This window comes from Coturnix japonica, chromosome 24 (assembly GCF_054131305.1).
Source record: "Coturnix japonica strain WE chromosome 24, WE-NBRP24, whole genome shotgun sequence".
Taxonomy (NCBI): Eukaryota; Metazoa; Chordata; class Aves; order Galliformes; family Phasianidae; genus Coturnix; species Coturnix japonica.
The window spans coordinates 5035171-5056188 of NC_140686.1; the positions used below are offsets into that span (position 1 = coordinate 5035171).

The 21018-nt window shown below is 41.1% G+C and overlaps 1 long non-coding RNA gene and 1 pseudogene across 3 annotated transcripts in view; both read left to right on the top strand.

Moving 5' to 3' along the window:
- The first annotated feature begins 709 nt into the window (after positions 1–709).
- Positions 710–4501, top strand: LOC146757137 (uncharacterized). Of its 2 annotated transcripts, none has more exons than XR_014937114.1 (3): positions 710–984; positions 1441–2344; positions 3402–4501. It is a non-coding gene; the product is annotated as an uncharacterized LOC146757137 (long non-coding RNA). The 2 variants fall into 2 exon arrangements; XR_014937113.1 differs by having other exon boundaries at positions 724–984; positions 2285–2344.
- Positions 4502–5911: 1410 nt separating this feature from the next.
- LOC146757138 (uncharacterized) overlaps positions 5912–21018 on the top strand; it is a 49846-nt pseudogene continuing 34739 nt past the window's right edge. The window contains exons 1-13 of the transcript XR_014936951.1: positions 5912–6371; positions 7320–7434; positions 7693–7866; positions 7978–8084; positions 8510–8647; positions 9392–9540; positions 12349–12399; positions 14770–14803; positions 14884–14983; positions 16195–16255; positions 16621–16805; positions 17584–17731; positions 18612–18625. The product of XR_014936951.1 is annotated as an uncharacterized LOC146757138 (transcript). The remainder of the gene's footprint in view (positions 6372–7319; positions 7435–7692; positions 7867–7977; positions 8085–8509; positions 8648–9391; positions 9541–12348; positions 12400–14769; positions 14804–14883; positions 14984–16194; positions 16256–16620; positions 16806–17583; positions 17732–18611; positions 18626–21018) is intronic.

Genomic DNA, 21018 nt, shown 5'->3' on the forward strand with positions numbered 1-21018 from the left:
AGAAGCCACGCTCACTGGACTGCAGCTGAGTTGGGACTTTGTGCTTTAGCATTTGGGGGACCTGCCCCCCCAACCTGACAGCATGGCTCAGAGCTGCCCCCCCACAGCCCCCTGTGATGGGGAGCAGGGCAGAGCTCTGTGCCAGCTTCCTGGGGCTGTCCTCATCATGTTCAGTGCCTGGGACAGGATCTAGATTGAACTGCATTTTGGGGACAACAACTCTTAACAGCATTACGAGATTCAGTTTAACTCAGATTGCCTCGACCTCAGGCAGAGGCTGTTACAACACCAGAAACCCTTGAGCTCCCCAGCCCACCCCCAAAATGAAATCAATGACAACAGCACCCAGCTTGAACCGTGAGGTAGCTACACCAAATCAACACACACCCTCCATCTCCCCAGATCAACACCCCCCCACTCTTCCACATGGGAGATACCGACCCACACAGGTACTGAGACACCAGTACCTATGGTACACCCAGCTACAGCCACACGAACGCAGACATACACATCCCAATGGAAAAGAACAGGCTGAGAGGGCAGCGTTGCCCCCACCTCCCAGTGCTGTGCGTCACAGGGCAACCATGGGGCCTGTGATCCATCCTGCCCAGCCCCACAGCACAGGGCTCAGCTGTGACCCAGGAGCAGCCACCATCCTGTCCATGGCAGGGTGACCCTGTGCATGCTTACATCCAACTAATTGGGACCTGAAAATATAACCATGCATCATTTTAGAGGAAAGTGCACGCTAATAGAACTAAATTTGATAGTTTATTCTGTTTTCCAAGCAGGTGTTCCACTTGGGCTCTATATCATGCACTGGCCATGCGGATGTGGTGTACAACTGGAAGAAATCCTTCAGACCCTGAATGCAGGAGAGAATCTGTGATGGGTGAGAGAGGAAATGTGCACCTTGAAGCAGGGGACGCCCTGCTGGCACTACCTGTTACATCCAACACCAACATGGCTTGCTGTTTCTCAAGGGTCAGTAAGTAATAATGCCCCTAGTGATACTCTAGTACATTTGTCCTCTAAAATTGGTTCTATTTGACATGCTATTCCATTAAATTGCGCGATCATTAATCAATTATTAGCCCGGATAACTCAGTCAGTAGAGCATGGTTATGAGCATCTTAAAAGCATTTATTGCACAAATTTTAGTGGTCATTAAAAAATCAATGTATCAGAGTATATGAAAATTGAAGACTTTTCCAAATCAGGTACAGATTAACACAATGGGACCCTCACAGATTTATTTTCAGGTTGCAGAAACTTAGGTTGCAGTACAGACATATTTGTTCTTTTTAGTGGGTTTAACAGTAATGTTGTTATGTTGTATTTGACTTGTCTCTTTTTTCACTTTTAGAGTATTGTCAATCAAGGCCTTGATTGAGTTATCATAGTTATGTTATTAATATAAGTATTGTTGTTATTCTATAGGCAGTATCTTGAAATTGTTGTAATACAAGAAGAATTTTATGGAGCAGCAGCCATGGATCAAGATAAGGAGTTCACAGAGCAGCAGCTACGGAGCAGGATAAAACTACATGAGAACTAATTGAACAAATGAACTGAATTGCTTGTTAAATATGGTTAGTCGGTCGGTAAACTGAGCCTTTTCAGCCTAAAAGAAAACGAGGGAAATGTAGAGAGTGTTTTTTACAGCTAGTTAGCTGAGAAGGGTCGTAAACACGGTGCAGTTAATCAAGCAGCCATACCACCTGCAAGGACAGTGAGAACAACAGGATGCCCTGGGATGGTGAGAAACTAGCCATGGTTCTGTGAACTCAGCAAGGGAGTAGCTTTCAGGTTGATAACAAGAAGTTGCAAAGATACTTGGGGATGGTATGTAATTGGGAACCAATGATGAGCTCCACTTTTGCAATATGTATGAGCTAATTATCCGTATTATAAATGTACACGCAGCCAAGGAATAAACGAGATTAGCTGATCATATGTCAATGACAGGTGTGATCGTTTGCTTTTCTCCTGCCGTTCTGCAACAGGTGCTGTTCTTTAGAAAGCTCTGCCTGATTATGCACATCTCTCTGCATAGAGTTGGGCTTCTTTTGACAGAGGGCCCTATTACAATCTTGAAAAAAAACACAGAACATGATAACTGGAAAACTCACGTTGTAAAGCTAGATAACACCAATTTTTAACAAAGCTTGCAGCTGCACTTCCCCACAGAGAGCATGGCAAAGCTTTGATGACAGGGCTTAACAGACTTAGGAAAACTCACTGCAAGAGACTGAATGTGTCTCACTTTGTCCATTCTTCATAGGTGCCCTGCCCGCAGCAGGAGCAGAGCAAGAGGAAGACTGAATCTCCCCAGTACTCTGAGGTACTTTCTCTGAAGGATGTGCAGGGACCCCTGTTGGCTTGCTTACTTCTTGGCTTGCTTACTTCTAGGCTTGTCACCTCTGGACCCACCTCCCTCTGCTGCTGCCTCTGCCTTATGCTTCTGAACAATGAGACCTTGAAATACTTAAGCTCTAGGCCAGCTGTTCAAGGTACATAATGCTGCTAGCAGGCCTGGGTGCTTTTCACAAGCTGGAGGGGCAAAGCAGTGTGTTAGAAACAGCCTTCTAGTGGATACACAGAAACACTTTGCTCCCCCTGCAGGTTTCTGCACTGAAGCTGACATGAACCTAACAGTGGATGAGCAATGGGTATTTCTGAATTCTCCCCATCCCTGATTCTAGGAGGAGCCCAAGCTCCTGCCTTCAATGCCCAACTGTGAATTGGCCCTTTTGCTAAGCTTGTGCCACATGAAAGACTGCAGCCATATTGGGGATGTTTAATGTAAACAGGCACCAAATTACACGACAACACAAGCCATATACTCACATCAAAGCTCTGGACTCTGAGGTTTCTCCATGTCCGTCCTAAGTTTCCACGTAGTTCCCAGAGAGTGGTGCTCAGGTCTTTGCTGTAACAACCCAGAGTGGAGAGCTGATTCCTTCTCTGGGACATTTCTGTAGCTCAGGATGCTTCAGCGTGCACTCAGCTATGACAGTGACTGGGAAGGAATGGGGCTGCTGCATTCCGTGTCTGCTCCTATGAGCAGCTTAAGGTTACAGTGGGGGCATGAGCTCAGGTTGCTGTAGCACACTGAGCATCGTTTCAGCAGGGTAGATTCAGTGATATGAAAGTTGGTTGCCTTGTTTTACTAACCTGTAATTAGGAGGGCTGCCAATCAAGAAGTTGCTTTTTCCATGCTGGGAGAATTGTGTGCATGTTCCTTTCAAAAAGCTATTTTTTGAATTCTAATAGAAGGGAATGCAATTAAGTAACGTGAGTTTTTGAAAGTAGAAGTTGTCAGTTTCCCTCCATAAAGACTGCTCTTTCAGAAGTTGTGCTCTTGTGAATGTCCACAGCAAGGCCTGTCTCTCTTTCAGGCTCAAGGCTGGAAGTGACAGACTGGAAACCACAGCTCAGCAACAAAGCAAAACGAATGAAGCCCCTCAGGACAACCTTCAAGCCTTTGCTTCAGTAAGCTAGTTAAAAACCTCTGTGGGTTTTGCAAGCTCCTGAGACTAGTTAAGTAATTCTGTGAGGAAAATGCATGATGACATTTTCCTGGAGGGCCTAGGAGAGCTGAATTCCCAAGCTGTGCTGACCATAGGCTACTCTGAAAATCCTGCCATTCGTTATTTCCCCATGTTTGTGGTTTTGAGACTTGCCACGATGCTATGGCAAGCCGTAGTTAACACTAGAGAAGGTAAGGGTTTACACTAACATGCTGGTGTAAGTATTTTCAGGTTTAGATCTGCTTTAGTTGTGGTATCGAAGACCTCAGGCTGCACGTTAGACATTCCTCCTGCATTAGAGGTATTTGCCAAGTTTGTAGAACTGCACAGCACTGCATTAAAGTGTCTCACTGTCCTTAACGTGGTTAGAGTTGTTATAAAATAGTATTTTCATCTGAGGCCTATGAGAAGCAAATGATTCATGGATTTGGTCTGGGGAGGTAGGGAGGTGACTGCAGGCCCTGTGCTGTACTGATACTGGCAAGAGTGGCAATAAGGTGTGAACTTCAGGAAGAAACACTGCATATACAAAATAACAAAACTTAATTTTTAGTCTTTATTATTAAAGCATGTAAAAAAGAGACCAAAAAACCCACAAAACTAGTGGGATATGTGATCTTGTTTCTGTGAAACAACCACATGAGGCTGCTTTAATGGCAGTGATTGCCATTCTCAGTGAGAACTCCAGGTTTTGATCACAGTTTTGATGAAATTTTACTCTTCCTGTGCTTCAGCCTTGAAAAACAGTCACTCACAAATGTATTTACTGCCAGAAGCGGTGACACAAGTAAGAAGGAGGATATTTCTCTCTGGTAAAATGAGACTTGTAGAGGTCTGGTAGAGAGACATGATCAAACTTTTAGTTGCAACTCCATATATTCCATTTGAAAATCTGCAAGTCATGTATTTATGTCAACTGAAAATGGAGTCATAAAGAAAGCAAATAAATGATATATTTTTTTTTTCAATCTTGAGACCTATTCTTAATTTTCATTGTTAAAATGGGAAGCATAGCTGCATCTTTTTCATTTAGAGTAAGCCAAAAGGAATTCTTTCAGCATTATCAATAGAAACTAGCTGTTAATCCAGCTGAGGATTAACAGACCATGTGCATGAGATACAGTGTGAGAGCTTCAGACTGGACCAGGAACAAGCAAAACTGTATTTAAGCATACACATTGGCTGCATAGGGAAGCAAGAGTGTAACATCAAAAGCACCACCTCAGCTCCAGCTCTCCAACCTAGACAGAGCTGGAGCTGCTATAGTCTCTACCTGCAACTGCCCAGTTCTCTTCAAAGCCCTGGAGCAAGCAATGCAGAAACATGCTATCTGCCCAGCCAGATTTCCCAGCTTGTAAACACATCAGCTGCAAATCAGGCGTAGTAAATCACCTGTGGATACTGATAGGACAAGGGGAATGGTTTGAAACTAAGGCAGGGGAGGTTTAGGTTAGATATTAGGAGGAAGTTTTTCACACAGAGGGTGGTAACTCACTGAAACAGGTTGCCCAAGGGGGTTGAGGATGCCCCATCCCTGGAGACATTCAAGGCCAGGCTGGATGTGGCTATATCCAGGGGGGTTGAAACTAGATGGTCATTGTGGGCCTTTTCAATCCAGGCCATTCCATTCTATGATTAAAAGATTCTATGACCAGACAACACGCAGCACACAAGCCTTTACTACCATTGTTACTCTTCAATAAGCAAAATACACACAGTGATTTAATAGGGGAAAAATAAAGACTGCAAAAAGAGAGCTTCAGACTGCCATTTTGTACCTCAGAGCTGCAAGGATTGTGAGCTAAATTATCCAGCCGTATTGTTATGTCAAAGGAAAGGTGAGTCTTTAGCAGACTAACCCAAATGCCAATGCTTACGCAACACTTAAGCCACACTTAAGCCCTTACTTGAAAATCTTACTGTGCTACGTGGATCTAGTACTGGGTAAGAGAAGAGGAATCACCTCATGCAGACAGCAACAGGAATAGCAATTGCTCAATGGTTCTTAGAGAAAGCTCCAGATTATCAAAGAGAACACACTGAGAATATGAGGAACTGTGACAGGAAATACCAATTTCTGAAGAAAAATAAAAATTAAATGGAACTATTTGTTTTTAACAGGAATGAATTTAAAATATTATTCAAAATCACCCATATTAAAGATTTAATAAACAGTATGAACAAAGGTGGAGGGGGGGAGGGGAAGATGGGAAAACTGAAGACAGAAAGCTGACAACTGGTTTAGTAACAGGTTAAAAACGCGTGCTTTGAGATCCCTATTAAATAATACCCACAAGTAGGGCAAGAAATAACCCTGCAGACGGTTATCCCCGTGACTATTCCAAAGGCAACGGCCCCAGGACACACCGTTGCCAACCGCTTTCTGAGGCAGCCGAGCCTACAGACGCGCACACTCCTGCTCTCCGCGGGTGTGTATCCTCTTGATATCGCTTCATATCGCTTACTATCGCTTCATATCGCTTAATATCGCACGTATAACGCATACGTGGGGCTCCCGGCTCCGGCTGGGAGCCTGAGGCTGCCCTGCAGCCTGTGGGTTGGGCCGCGGCTTCTGAGCGTGCGCCGTGTTTCCGCGTCCTGCTCGGGGCTCGGCCCGGCAGAGTTTTGAGACGACATGAAGAAGATACTCAGCTTCGTAAAGAAGAAAAAACGGGATCCGCCGCCCGGCAGCGCCGCCTCGGCGTGCTCTGCCGGTGCGTACGAGATCCGCCGGAAGGAGCTGACCAAGCTGCACCGAGGGGCCGCCGCCGGAGACCTGGCCCTGGTGCAGCAAGGACTGAAGAAGCACGACATCGACGAGCGCGACAAGGCGCAGCGGTAAGGGGGGCGGGCCGGGCCGGGATCCCCGCTGCATGACCTGGGCACAGAGGGCTGCTGTTAACGGGGGCCGCGCGTGGCTGGGACGGCCGGTAGAGGCCGCTCCGATGTGCCCTCCCGGCCTGGATCCCTCGTAGGGCTGCTCGGCATTCCTCCGAGCTGAGAGCTCTGTTGGGGGCTGGTGAGAAAGGGCAGCGATAAGGCTGCTGGCTTCATGAAGGCTTTATTGCTTGCGAAGCTGATGGTGGTTCCTTTAGGTTGTCATATTCCCCAGTGCTTGGTAACGGCTGCTTTTGGGTGAGGAGGGGCTCCTGCACAAAGTTGTGTTTGTTACAGTTAAATTACTCATTCGAGCTCTTTGCGGTACACTGTGCTAAATAAATAATAAATACAGTGCTCAGATCAATATTGTCAGGCTTCTATTCGGAGGTGAAGGATCTTGTATACTTATTTGGGAATTTCTCAGTGGGAACAGTCACTCTCGAGTTGTTCCATGTCTGTGACAAGGCATGATGAGTTATTTGACGTTCTGCCTGTTATTTCGTCCTCATCTTATCTGCCTTGGAGGAAGCTGGTCTTATGGAGGGTACTCATCAGCCTGCCCGTGATGGGAGCTGTTAGGACAAGAGGGAACAGCCTCAGCTTGCACCAGGGGAGGTTCACGTTGGATGCTAGGATAAGCCTCTCCAGAGAGTGGTTGTGCACTGGAATGGGCTGCCCAGGTTGGTGGTAAAGTCACCGTCCCTGGAGGTGTTCAAGAAACATGTAGATGTTGTACTAAGCGACATGGTTTGGTGCACGCTGGTAATGGAATAAGCTTGTTTTTATTTTATTTTGTTTATTTTGGGAGGTAATTGGGATAAAGAAATGCAATTTGCCCTGTTCATGTACCACAGAGTGAAAATATTTATTTAGCTGTCTGTTTCAATTTACACGTTTCACTTTTAGGACACCACTGCATCTTGCTTGTGCAAATGGATGTGAGGATGTCGTTACGTTTCTAGTAGAAAACAAGTGTAAGCTAAATCTTTTTGACAGTGATAACAGATCTCCACTGATGAAGGTAAGTAGAACATACTATGTTGCTGCAAGTAGGAATTATTGATTATGTATTAAATGATGTCTTTCCAGATTCTTTAAGTAAGTCTGTGTAGAAGCATGCATGCTGTAATCAGTGTGGCTTTGGCATGTGCTAGCTAATCTTGGCAGATGCTTTTATATTCCAGGAATGGGAAGTTGTAGTAGTAGTGACACAGTGAAATATGACTGCTGGAAATTTTACCTTTTTTTTTTTGTGTGTGTGTGTGTGTGTTGTTTCCAGGCAGTACAATGCCAGAAAGAAAGATGTGCAGTGATCCTGCTAGAGCATGGTGCTGATCCGAACCTGGCAGATGCTGGTGGCAACACTGCCCTTCACTTGGCTGCTGTAACTCCTAACACATTTCTAGCAGGGATGTTAATTGAGCACAGTGCCCGTATCAATGCTCAGAATAAGGTACATTTCGAGATTCAATAGAGAAGTTCAAAAAGTTGCATTGATATTTTTATTGTAGATTTTTTGTTTGTTTCTTTTGATTTTTAACTTGAATTATTTCTGTTCTTTCAGGACGGATGTACTCCTCTTACTCTTGCTATCTCTGAAAATCACAAAGAAATGGTAGAGCTCCTTCTTAAAAAAGGAGCTGATGTTCACACTCGAGATCCGTGTGAAAGGTGAGGAGATGGTCTAAACTCTGCAGGTCACCTTAGTTGTCTTCAGGTTGGACTGATGGGAGGGATGGGAATGAGCATTGAAGTAGAAAGACACAGAGAAAGAGCTCGTTGAGTGACTGGCGAAAGCAGGTCTCAGCTTGGCAGGTGACATGCATTATTGCATGTTTTCTGCATTGAGAACTGCAAGAAAACATTGTTTCTGGTAGCCGCTGTGGCAGGAAAATTGCTATTGTGCCAGCAACATTGCTGTTATGCCAGAGAGAGTTTTTCAAATTGATGCCAAGTTTGTATGCAAGTGTTGTTAATATAGAAGCTTTTTTTTCTGTTCATAAAGTGATTTTCTTTGAGATTGAGCAAATGGGAATTAAAATAATTACAATGTCTGACTAAATTGTATGGTTTGTCTTGTATTTTGGATGCTGTAGAACCCCACTTATGACTGCAGCGGCCGGTGGGGAGCTTAAGTTGGTAGAAATGCTTCTTCGCTATGGTGCTGAAATTTTCCATAAAGACGTTAATGGATGGACAGCTGAGGACTATGCTATCATTCATGGAAATGCTAGGTAAACTTTTAAATTTATTGCTAGGTTTTTAGTTACCAGTGTTGAGTTTGAACCTTTTTGGTAACAGCACCAAGTTTAACGATGCTATTTTGAAGATGTGTTCATTGACATCTTCTCACGTATACTGTTCATGTGTCTGGTGTTAATTTGAAAATTGAGAAAAGGGCTTCTGCTCAAAATTCTCTGTAAGATTTCAAGTGTTTGTTTCTAAGCTGATGTCTGCCTGCTATACACTATTAAAATGTGTCTGTAGCCCACAGACGCAGAAGTTCAACTTGAAAAACTGAAATGTTTGTAAATTCTTCTCAAAACAGAACCCTTGTTATTACTGTCTTCAGTTCCACTGACCAGGAACCACCTGTTTTGTTTCAGAGGAGATCTAGCTGTTATTTCTTTTGTTAAATTACTAAGCAGTTTAACTCCTCCTACACATAAGTATTTTACCCATGGGTGTTCATTCATAAGAGTGGTTGTATTTGTAAAAACTGGACTGCAAAGGGTACCGAGCAGAAGTAAATAACTTCATAGATCTGGATGTGCATCTATAAAATAGATGTGTCCATTATATTTGAGTATGTTACGGTTTGCAAAAAGTAGAGTATGTTACACTTACTGAATATGAAAATTGTTTTGGCTATGGTTATGTTTAGGATGGATAGTATAAGGCTCTTATTATCCCATTAAGTGTTTATGTAGCTATGGGATTATTTTTCCCAAATGCATTTCCTTTTTTGCTCTCCATAGTCTTAGTAAAACACTGGCAGAATATGCAGACCATGAGAACGCAGGGGAAGCTTCTGCAGGTGCTAAAGGAGGCATCCCTGTGCCAGTGACTCCTCACCAGGCAAGAGCTGCTGGCTTTACGTTGGGTGCAGCTGCTTCGAGCAGAGGAGGTAGGATACTTAACTGTGGTAGAGCTAATGGGCAGAATCGTGGTGGCCCCTTCCTTAGGTTGGTTTGCATCTTTTAAATTCACCGTGCTCAGTGTGGACTTCAGTGGAAGCATCAGGTGGACTGTAATAAGAAGTGTTATGAATGTGTTTGCTTGCTGCTAGTTTACACTGCATCTCCACAGGCTGTGGGGACAGTTGTGATTTGTGTGCACTACATCCATCTGCTCATACAGTTGTCACTTTCAGCACATCAAGTTGCCCATTTATTTAAATTGTCCCTTTAGCAAGGGGGAGGAGGGAAGAGAAGTAACAAAATAGGTTAAAGTAGCCTTGTTTTATGGGTGTGCAATTTTTCTTAGAGATGCTCATTTAGATTGTTGTTCAGAAAATCCAATTGCAAAAGCTGTAGTTTCATCCCAAATAGTAGTTTTATCTTCTGTAGCAGCGAAGCAGCAGATGAATTGCAAGAAGATGCATCTTTTGTTGATTACCACTGGATTTCTGTCACTTTGTTTTAATTTTAATAGTTTCACCTGCATAAAGCTCCTTTTTTGGGAGACATAATTTCTCACCTTCAATTACAATTGCTTTTGTTTGTGTTGTGGAGACGTAACAAAAATTGTCGTGGAAAAATAACTTCATAAGCAACAACAGTACATTGTTTGTATATACCGTATCTTTTTGGACATGGTTTGATTTATAATCAAATAATGTTTTTTTCAATTACTTTTATTTAAAAAAGAAAAAAAAAAAACAACTGAGAAAGACTTTGTGATCCAGAAAAACTGTTACATTTTCTCATTGCCTTGTAAATAAAAGAAATACATTCCTTCAATGAATTTGTAAAATCCAGGCAGCGTTTATAAGCTCAAAATGCCCTAAATGAATCTTAGAAAGTTGCTATTTTAGTATGAATGAGATTGCCTTGCAGTTTACGTTTCAAGCCCCAACGTACGAGGTTTTATTTGTTCCTTATTTTTAAGGGTTTTGTGAGAATCATGTGTCAGATGGGCAGCAGACTGTTCAAACACAAGTCATTACTTTTTTATTATAAAGACTGAGAAATATGATCAAAGAATACATGGCATATTTTTTCTTCCTGGACTTATCCCAGATGGAAGTATAGATTTTAGACCCAAGTGATGTTGCCTTTGACTTAGGAGCAGTTACTTTGAACTAGAGAGTGGTTGAAAAAGTTTCTTCGTAGCTTGGTTTTGAAGTTTTGTTTGCTTGTTTTTCAGTGGGGCTCGATACAGTTGGTTTAATCATTGAAATACTTTTTTTTATCCAAATCCACTCAGTTGCTACCTTCCATGCACGTAGATAGTTGCTCTGGTACCCCATTGTAAGGACTAACAGGCCTGGGTTAATTTAAAATATGTGATTTGAGGGTTTCTTCTTCCAAGTAGAGGGTACATTTAGACTAGATATCAGGAAGAAATTCTTTACTGTGAGGGGGATGAGACACTGGAACAGGTTGCCCAGAGAGGTTGTAAATGCTCCCTCCCTGCAAGCATTCAAAGCCAAAGGTGGATGGGGCTTTGAGCAACCTGGTCTAGAGGGAGGTGTCCCTGCCTATAGCAGGGAGTTGGATTTAGATGATATTAAAGGTCTGTTCCAACTCAAACCATTCTGTGATTCTCCCTGTGCTCAGTCTCTTAAAGATGACACCAGCATGAGGAGTAGGAGGGAGCAGAGAGAAAGTTCAGTAGCGTAGTAGAAACAATATTGGAATTAATTCTGCAGTCTCTGATTGCATCCACACCCTGAATCATGAGAGTCCTTTTAATATGCCACAGTAACAGTCTTAAAAGTGTCCTTTAGAGAAGCCGGGATGTTGAGAGAGAGACCAGAGAAATACCCACTTTGGAATTCTTTTATTGTCTTTTGCTCTTCTGTTTTATTTTTCTGCTATCTAAAATTTTGACCTTATCCTTTCTGCTACTTTTGTACTTTCTAATTAGAAGAGGAGATTCTGAAGAATGTTGAACAGGTCAGCATTTTTCAACAAGTTTGCTCATGATTATTTGGATGTCAGAACATGAACCCTTTTATTAATCATGTACAGATTGGCTTCCAGAACGTATTGAATGACCGATCTCTTAGATTTTAAGTAACAATTTCTTTTTGAGGAAAACAGTAGTTGTGCTATTTCTGTTTCTAGTATGTTTGCAGTGACAGTATGTTTGGCCACTGCAGCACATACTAGTGTATTGTTCAGTGTTTCCCTGAGTCATTTGCAATTGGACTTGATAATCTTTTCCAACCTTAGTGTTTCTATGAGTAGAGGAATTGTCTCAGCATTGTAAAACTCTTTACAAAAGTAAATTATCACTTCTGTGTGATTTTTATCTCCTGAGGTCAGATAAAACTTTTCCTGTATTCCCTCTTAAGGAAACAGAGAAAAGCCAGAAGGGATGAGAAATCATCTTGAGGTTCTTTTCAACCCAAGCCATCCTATGATTCTTTTAAACTTTCTCTTAAGTGTATGTTTCTGATAGTAGCTGTTTTTCCACAGCACTGCATGTGTATGTGATAAAATCCATGTAAGTAGGACAACCTTCTGCTCCAGAGAAAAGTAACAGATTTATTGTGAAAGAATTTGATGTCAAGGTAGTGTTCCACAGTTTCTCTTTTGACACACAGATGTACACATGCACACAAATGCATGTCATAGTCACAGCACATTCTCCCAGTGCTGTAGCTTTGTGTGTGTGCTTTTTGTATTTTCCAAACTTGTGAGATTCCGCATTTATTCTGATGTCATTGTTGTCTGTCCTTTCCATGCCTTTCCCTTAATGGATATAGAAATGCAACGGTCCCCTGAGCAGACTCTGAGAACAGGAGAATCGAGTGAAGGTATTCATTCTGCACAGCAGTATTTTAAATACCACACATGTCTTGTGATACACAAATACTTATTCATCATAGGTGCTTATTATCTTGCAGATCTGTATCTTGATGATTTAAGATCTATGAGTTAGAGTGGATTTGGGGCAGCTTTTGTTTCTTTGCATGTTTTGCATGAGTCCCTTATTACTGAATTCAGCATTTGCTTTTATCACTTGTGATAGTGTTGGTTTTGGGGTTGTTTGTTTTGTAATCTGTTCTCCTCTTGCTCAGAAATGGTGATATAGGCTTCAGTTAAAGTGGAAACGGGTCCCTGGAGACTAGATCTCATTTCTGTGTCAGTGCATCATGGCTGTGGTTTTGGTCTAGCTGAAAGCTATCTCATCAAATTCCTGTCTCGCCTTCTAAAGGATAGCAGGATCATTGGCAGTATTTATATGTTGAAAGCAAAAGTGTAGGTAATTTAATGAGCTGTTTTCCTTACTTCTAGTGGTACTCATTGAAGATGTAACTGAAGTCGTTCGTCCAGAGTTTAACTGTTCCACACAGCAGCAATTTTCTGTTCTGCGTGGAAAGTTAGCAGATAGAGTCATAGTACTGAGTTAGTTATTTAGCTTTACATACAGCAGGATTCCATTAGCATTTAAGAATATTCTGTGTTTTCTGTAGTGGAAAACATCAAAAATCAGATTGTTAGCATTTGAACCATTTAAGATGCCCTCAGATGGGAAGTTTCAGCCTCTTTTTTTCTACATGAGATTTCTTTGAACATTTATACTGTACTGCATCTCAGAAAGCTGTGTTCAGATCAGGGAATATTCTCGCATACTGTGTTTAGGAAAGGCAAAATTTGTACACTCATTTGTAGGTTGTTAGTAGTAACCCTTCTTTTTGTTATAATATTTAACAGTTCAGAAACTTCAGGAATTATGATTTCTATGTGGAGATCAGATATGTCTGTTTTCCCTTCTGTGCTGGGAATCAGAAAGTCCTTCTATTATGTTTTAGTTGTTAAGAGGTGTTAGCGCTTCAAAAATTGTGTTCCTAGACTGCAGTTTTCATTAGAACGGTGACCTGAAGGATTTACTGCAGGGCGCTCTCATCAGGGTTGCTAATGATCTGAAGTAAGAGCGATTGTTGGATATGCTTCAGCACAGAGCTGGCATTCAGAGGGACTTCAATGAGCCAGGGCAATAGACTGGCAGGCATCTTAAGAAATCCATCGGGGGCAAATACCAAGACCCATTTGGGGTGAAAAAGTCCCTTCCTACAAAACATGATGGGACTGCACGGCAGGGGAGCAGCTCTGCTGAGAAAGGACACAGACCTGTCAGAAGGCAAGCTGAGCATGAGGCAGCAGGGTGCTCTGGCAGCTAAGGGCTGCAGCTTGCACTGTGCTAAGAGTAGCAAAGCCAGGAGACTGAGAGAAGCGATTGTCAGCCCCTGTTTAGCACTCACTTGACTGTGCCTTGGCTGTAATTTTGAGTTCCTTCTACGTGAGAGGTCGATGGATCAATAGCAAGCTAATTCTCTAGGGAGCCATCATATTTGTGAAGGAGTATTTGCCCTGTGAGAGAGGGCTGAGAAAGTGGACTTACTCAGCCTGAAGAAGAGGCAGCTTTGAAGGGCCCTAACTGCAGCGTCCAATGCAGATGAGAAGACAAAGCCAGATGCGTCCCTGTGATACTTGACAGGAAGCGAAGATGGCAAGAGGTATAAATGGAAGCAAGATGGTTTCTAGCTGGAGATGAAAAGTGTTGCCGTGATAAGGATGGCAAAATAGAGAAGTTGTGAACCTTCTCTTGGAGGTGTTCAAGACTAGACTGAATAAAACCCTGACCAACTTTTCCTGACCTCAAAGCTGAGCTGGCTTTAAGTAGTTGGCTGAGAGACTTCCAGAGATCCCTTTTGACCTGACCTATCCTATAGTCTTAGGTGTGAGTTACTACCTTCACTGAACTGATAAAAACTTGGGGGTGTAGTATAGCATGCCCTGCTAATGCTCCTTTTGTCTCAAGTATATCATTTTTTGATTCACTGTAGAGAAATGCTGGTGATTCTTCTAGCTAGGGATAACCTATAGCTCCTGAGTATGCTTTTTGATTTTCTTTGTATTTATAAATATACTTTATATTTATTTATAATCCATAGCAAGGTACGGCAGCAAAAAATGGTAGATATTGTAGATATGTCTGATTTGTTTTTCAGTATAATTTGAAAAAGCATTTGTTTTGTAAATACTTTCCTTCATGCTGTTCTTATTGAATTGGCCACTTCAGCTTCTGTACTCTTATGAGCTGTTTTCATGTTAAATGTCTGTATTGGTTAATTTTTAGTATGCAAAATCTAATCTCAACATGTCGATTTATATTTGAACAGCAATGGATGACTTTTTCGAAGGATACTCAACAAGGTGAGTCTTATAAAAATACCAAATGCTTATTTGAGGAATTATTTGAGAGGACCAGTACTTACTTTTCGTTGTTTTTGAAGTTCTGAAAAAGAGGGCAGTAATGGCACCTGGAATAATTCTGAGGAAGAAGAACTGGATTTTACAGCCAAGGTATGGTGCCTTTATGGGAAAATAGTTGTGTAAAATAAGTGATTTGAAGGCAATTTCCTATGAGATAGAAGGAAACTCTTTTTCCAGCCAATTCTTTTTTTTTTTTTTTTTTTTTTTTTTTTCCTCCTTAAGAAGAGTCTCTCATCTGCCAACCTTTCTTCTGCTGTAAGTTTTTCCTAAAAATTGTTGCTTTGGCAGAACATGCAGTAGATTTGTGGTTTGAGGCAAAAGAGTAGATATTAAGATAAACTACCACATTGTATTAGTTGTTCATTGAGTGAGATTTGCCAACCCTAGGAATTGATAAGTTAATAAATAACCTGTTCTGTTCTCTTTCAAACTTCACAATTGTTTCCCCTAATTTACATGATAGGATGATTAATGAAAAAGAACACGATAATGAAAAAGAACATTTATTTATCAAAATCTAGTGAAATTGTTCATCACCTGGTTCTCTTTCCTTCCTCACTAGGTTCCTCAATGTTCGATACTTGAGTTGCTCAAATAATTATTCTTTCTTTCTTTTTTCCTTCTGTGGGATGACATTCCGTGCTTGTATATAATCTCACACTGCATGACTATCTTCATTTTTTGAATATTTGGATTTTTCTCTTTATAAGCTCCATGTGCTTATCCTGCTGTTTTTATGAATGTTCCAAAGGATTACCAGTTTTTTCAATGGCGTCTGGAGTATTTAGTCTGTTGCACTGGGATTCTGCAGTGATTAGGAACTTTAGTTTGTTAGTTCAGCACACTCTGTAATGCTGGAGATGTAAGCATGTGTACTTTAAAATTTTTTCTATTTTCTTACATTGATTTTAGGGGAAGTGATTCAAATTTCTAGCATTATTTTGAAATTTACAGATATTTCACTAAGTGGAGTTATATTAACTAATTTATTCTTCAAGCTTCAGGAACTTTAATTGATACTTGAGTTGTGCATACTTACAAGTAAGTAATCGCGAGTGTAGTTGTATTTTACCAATGGATTAAAATACCTTTTTAGAATTGTTACGCATTTACAGATAGTTTTGAATAGTCACTGACTTGTACACAAGAGGAGAGGAATGTTTGTGTAATTAAAGTTGAAGGATCTAGCAAGTATCTGAGTCCTTTCAAAAGGGGACAGCCTGGTTGTATTTACTGTTCAAGATTTGATGTAAGTAAAGGATTTGCTTTAAAACAAAAAAGCAAACAAAAACAGATCAAATAATTTTTTTAAAATGTGTTTTTATTTGCAGAAGCCACAGAAGCCAAACTTGACATCGTTAATGAATGTTCCCCAAAAGTTCAGAAATACTGGTAAGTTATTTGGAAAGTACTTCATAATACAATGACATACAAAAGTAAACTTACTAAGTAATTTCATTTCGGTTTTTGTTGTTGTTGTTTTCACTTGGCTGTAGTAATTGAGGAAAGTAGTGTTATAAGAACAGAACAGATGGTCATGTCAGAATAAAATAAGTAAGATAATGGAAATGACCATACTGAGTCCCCTCCTAAGCCTTTGTGTCTGATGTGTCCTTCTCCCATCCTGCCCTTACCTGGCTTCTTTTCCATACAGTCCCAGATGACTACTTTCCTGTGTTTTTAATGGGTAAAATGCCTGCTGCTATTTATATAACCCATTTGATTCATATTCCTCTTTCCCTTTCTCATGCTTTAAGGTGGTGGTGATAGTTCTAGAATTGAAATTCCTAAGTCACAGAAGAAAAGCCTCAAACAAAAAAAACCAACAGGTGCAAATCTGAGCAGAGGAGAATGTGGAGAGTTGTTGAAACAAGATGTCTCAGATTCAGGCAACCTTGAGGAAGATGAATTGGTGGAAGAGGAAGAAGGGCAGTGCAAAGAGGTACATAATAAATTCCATGAAACACTAAAACAAGAAAGTGAAAACCTGGGCCTAAATAGATATGAGGAAAATCTATGGGCAGCATTTCCCTCAAGCACAAAAGTAAGTGTACAGGGATGATTCAATTGGAAGAGTTTGTTAAGGGTAATACAGGTAAGCGACAGTAAACTATTTTCCTGTTAATACTCAATCACGTATCTGTATTCAATCATTGTATTTTGATACTGAAAACATCTTGTTCATAGCCAAACTCAGACATTATTTTCAATATTTTTATTATGAGATTGGAGAGTTTTGGAAGGAGAAAGACAGGAAACTTCATTCTTTCTGGAATCTGTGCACTTTCTGTTATGTAAAACTGAGGGAATGGATAATATCCATTAGAAGTTGTAGCCATTTAGTAGAATTCATGAGGTAATGACTGGAAATGAAGAAACAAAAGGAAGTTTTGAATGAAATTGAGGGCAGGAAACTAGTGAAATTGTGAGATATGTAGGCAGAAAGAAGACTTTCTGAATAATATCAATGAAACTGCATTTAGATTGACACAAGGAAGTGCTTCTCAGAGGTTTTGCATAGCCAGAGATGAAGTTTACAACATGAGGCACTGCAGTTTAATTGTGCAGATTCCCACTAAAAATTGTAGGCCTTTAGAAACCATGTTGCACTTTGCTTCATTTAAGTCTTACCCAAGAAAACCGTTTTCCAAGTTGTTAATGGGTGGTGAAGTAGATATTGATTTCTGTGCTTTTCAGCTGTTTTGGTCAATCTGTTTTAGAAGGAGTCACCTAAATGGAAAGAAGAACAGGAGAAGGAAGATACTAGAAGGAAGCTGCAAACGACAGTTTTGGGGGATGTGAAACATTCTGTTTCTAGTAATAAACATCAAGTCCGTAAAGTTTCAGAAGACACAGCTTATGCGAGAAGTGAGTTTAAATATGATCCTGATTGCTCCTCTATAAGTATTAATGTTCAGTAAATAAAGTAAAATGATGATTATCCTCAAAGATGATAAACTTTCCTGTTACCTGTGAACCCTAGCCTGCTGTGGTAGAGAAGGTCTGCAGCTTTTGTTTTTTTTTGTTCTTACCTAACGGTCACAAATGGTGGTGCTGGATTCCTAATGATTACGTATGATGCAAGTTTCTTTATTAATTTTGTTGCTGTATTCTCCTATATCTGAACAAAACAAGTAGGTAGTCTAGTGTGTCTTGTGTGTGGCACTGCTGATTCCCTTTCGAATGGGTACTGTCAGATTGAAAAGCTGTGGTTTTTCAGGGATTCAGCCAAGAGCTGACCTGATTCAAACTCAGAGAAGACTCTTCCAGTACCTCAACTTGTTCAGTTGTAGAATGTAGGAGATCTCTCCTTTGCTAAACCTTTGTGGGCTTGAGAGCATGACCAGCTCAGAGAGAGTTGGGTAATTTGGCATAGACCCCAGGGTGTGAAAGCAGAAGATACTATTTCCATTGTCTGACTCCAGAGCACTGCTTGTTGCAGTAGACTTCTTCAGAGCATGTGTAGCTATTGGTCAGATGCTGCACAGAACATTGTCCAAACATGGTGAACGTAGCCATGTCAGCTGTCCTGCTTGGGCATCTTCTGCTGGAAAACAGATGAAGAGGAGTGAAGAGAATACTGTGATGTGACTGGATGTAAAGTTACCCTTGAGTGGGACTCACTGTTTGGTTTGTTCTTTGCTGTAGAATTACTGCTAGTCTTTCAGATCCTTTATTTGACTGATGGGGTATAAAAGTGTAGTGCAGTATATTTCTCAGTGTCTGTATTTCTCCTTTTTTTTTGTAGAAGCCCAACCCACAGTAGGAGCAGAGAAAAAGGAAGAGTCTGATTCTCCCTGGGATTCTGAGGTACTTTCTGTGATATGTGCATCTCCCCGGTCTGTGGGAGAGCCAGATGAGAACTACGTGAGAGCTTGCCTTTGAGTTGAGCCCCGCCCCTGGTGAGGCTTATTTACCCCATGTTGCTGCTGCTCGATGTCCTGTATCTGAGGGTCATTGAAATACCTGTAGCGTAGGTTCTCTGTTGAGATAGTACTGGGACAAAGTTATGTCAGACTACTTACGTTGGCCTCCTGGCTGCAGGCTTTGGAGTTGATTTTCTAGCACAGTTTTAATACAGCAGTTTATTGCTGCTTTTAAACTTATGAACTTCTCAGGCATATTTTTGTGAGGATTTTTTTTTTTCCTACTATTCAGATCTATTCTGCTGATCCAGTCAGAGTTTAATGGATGCCAATACATTGAGCAACCCAGACATTTAGATTTTTCTGTATAGAACCTCTGTCTTCTCTAGATAGACTTAATCCGATTTTGAAAATCGTGTTCAGCAGACACCAAGTGTGCTGGCTGTGTTTATCCTTTCTGTCTGATAATTCTCAAGATGAGAGTGAGCAGGGTCTGTAGCTACTTCCCCTCTAGCCTTTGTTGTTGGGAAAAAAACTAATTCCCCACTCCTTTCTTAAAAATACGAGACTTTCTAGATAGCTTAATCGCTATCAGCTTTGCCTTTTTGGCCTTTAAGCAAATCAAATCTTGCTTTTGCAACGTAGTGATGCACTCACTCAACATTGTGGGACATGTGCCCCAGCAATGTAGGCTGATATTTGAATGCCAGGTGCAAATTTGATGCCAATGTTCAATCAACACAGAGCTGCAGCTTCTTGTTCACAATCAACATCTTGATTTCCTGTGTTAATTTCTTGTGTGGCTCTGTGATTTGCCAGCCTTAATCAACATTATGGAATAGTTTAGATGAATTGTGAGGATTTTTTTGCCCTTTTATTTAAAATGCAAAAGCCTTTGTTAGATTTTATTTTAAAAAAATTGTTTTGTACCAATTCTTACCGTATGTACTGTATTGTACAGCCGTGTTCTGAAGGTTCGAGGAAAGCATCTCCTCCTGTGTTTCTCCCACCTGCAGTTGAACATGGAGTACGCTTGCAGAGTGTTTCAGGGGAGCACAACAAGGGTAACTATCTGATAGATTGGATTTGTCTGTGTTTATAGACAAGTGAACTTTTTCTTTTGTTTTCCTTGTTAGTCCTGTTGTTCAGTGAGTATGTGCTGTAGCAATGAAGTGCTTGGCTGATGTTAATTAACAGCAGTGAACACTGAACTTGCTGGCCTGCTTGATTAGTCCAGGCGGTTCTTGCGTTCATTATGTATACTTTTTGGATATGTGTTTGTTCGGGTGTTTTTCTTTGCTTTAAGTGGTTGCTTAAAGTGGTGGGAGTGGTATCTGGTTTAAGATTTAGCTGTGAACCCTAGCCTGCTGTGGTAGAGAAGGTCTGCAGCTTTTGTTGCTTTTCGTTCTTTCCTAAAGGTCACAAATGGTGGTGCTGGGTTCCTAATGATTATGTATGATGCAAGTTTCTTTATTAATTTTGTTGCTGTGTTCTCCTTGATCTGCACAAAACAAGTAGGTAGTCTAGTGTGCCTTGTGTGTGACACTATTGATTCCCTTTCTAATGGGTGCTATCAGATTGAAAAGCTGTGGTTTTTCAGGGCTTCAGCCAAGAGCTGACCTGATTCAAAGTCGGAGAAGACTCTTCCAGTGCCTCACCTTGTTCAGTTGTAAAATGTAGGAGATCTCTCCTGTGCTACTCGTTTGTATGCTTGAGAGCATGACCTCAGAGAGAGGTGGGTGCTTAGGTACTCACCCCAGGGTCTCAGAGCAGAAGATAGTATGTCCGTCTCCAGAGGATATCTTGTTGCTGTAGATGTTTTCAGAGCTCGTGTAGCTATTGGTCAGTTGCTGCTCAGAAGGTGTGGAAGCAGCACTCACAGTGCATTCACTTTTCTCTTAGTGCATTTTATGTGCAAAGAGTTTATTTTGGAAAAGCATGAATAGTCAGCACTCAGGCTGGAATCAGCAGTTATGATTTTCCAGAGTGGACGCCATTGCTCCTGTCTGGCTCATTCCTGTAAATTTTCCTTGCGTTTCTGTGTGAGTCAATCCTGAGTTTGTTTTACATAATGGAGTAGCTTAGAAGAGAGAACTGACTGTGGTCTGCTCTAGATGGGAGTTTGGTGGTCAGAAGATACTAGACTTTGAAGTGATAAGATTTAAAATGCTTGCAGTGTTCTGGACTGTATTGGAGCTGTGAGCTTCTGTTTCATTCCTAAATGTCAGTCCTTATGTATGTACCTGGTCAGAAGTTGCAGGATTATGAATCATGGTCAGGTGAGGTATC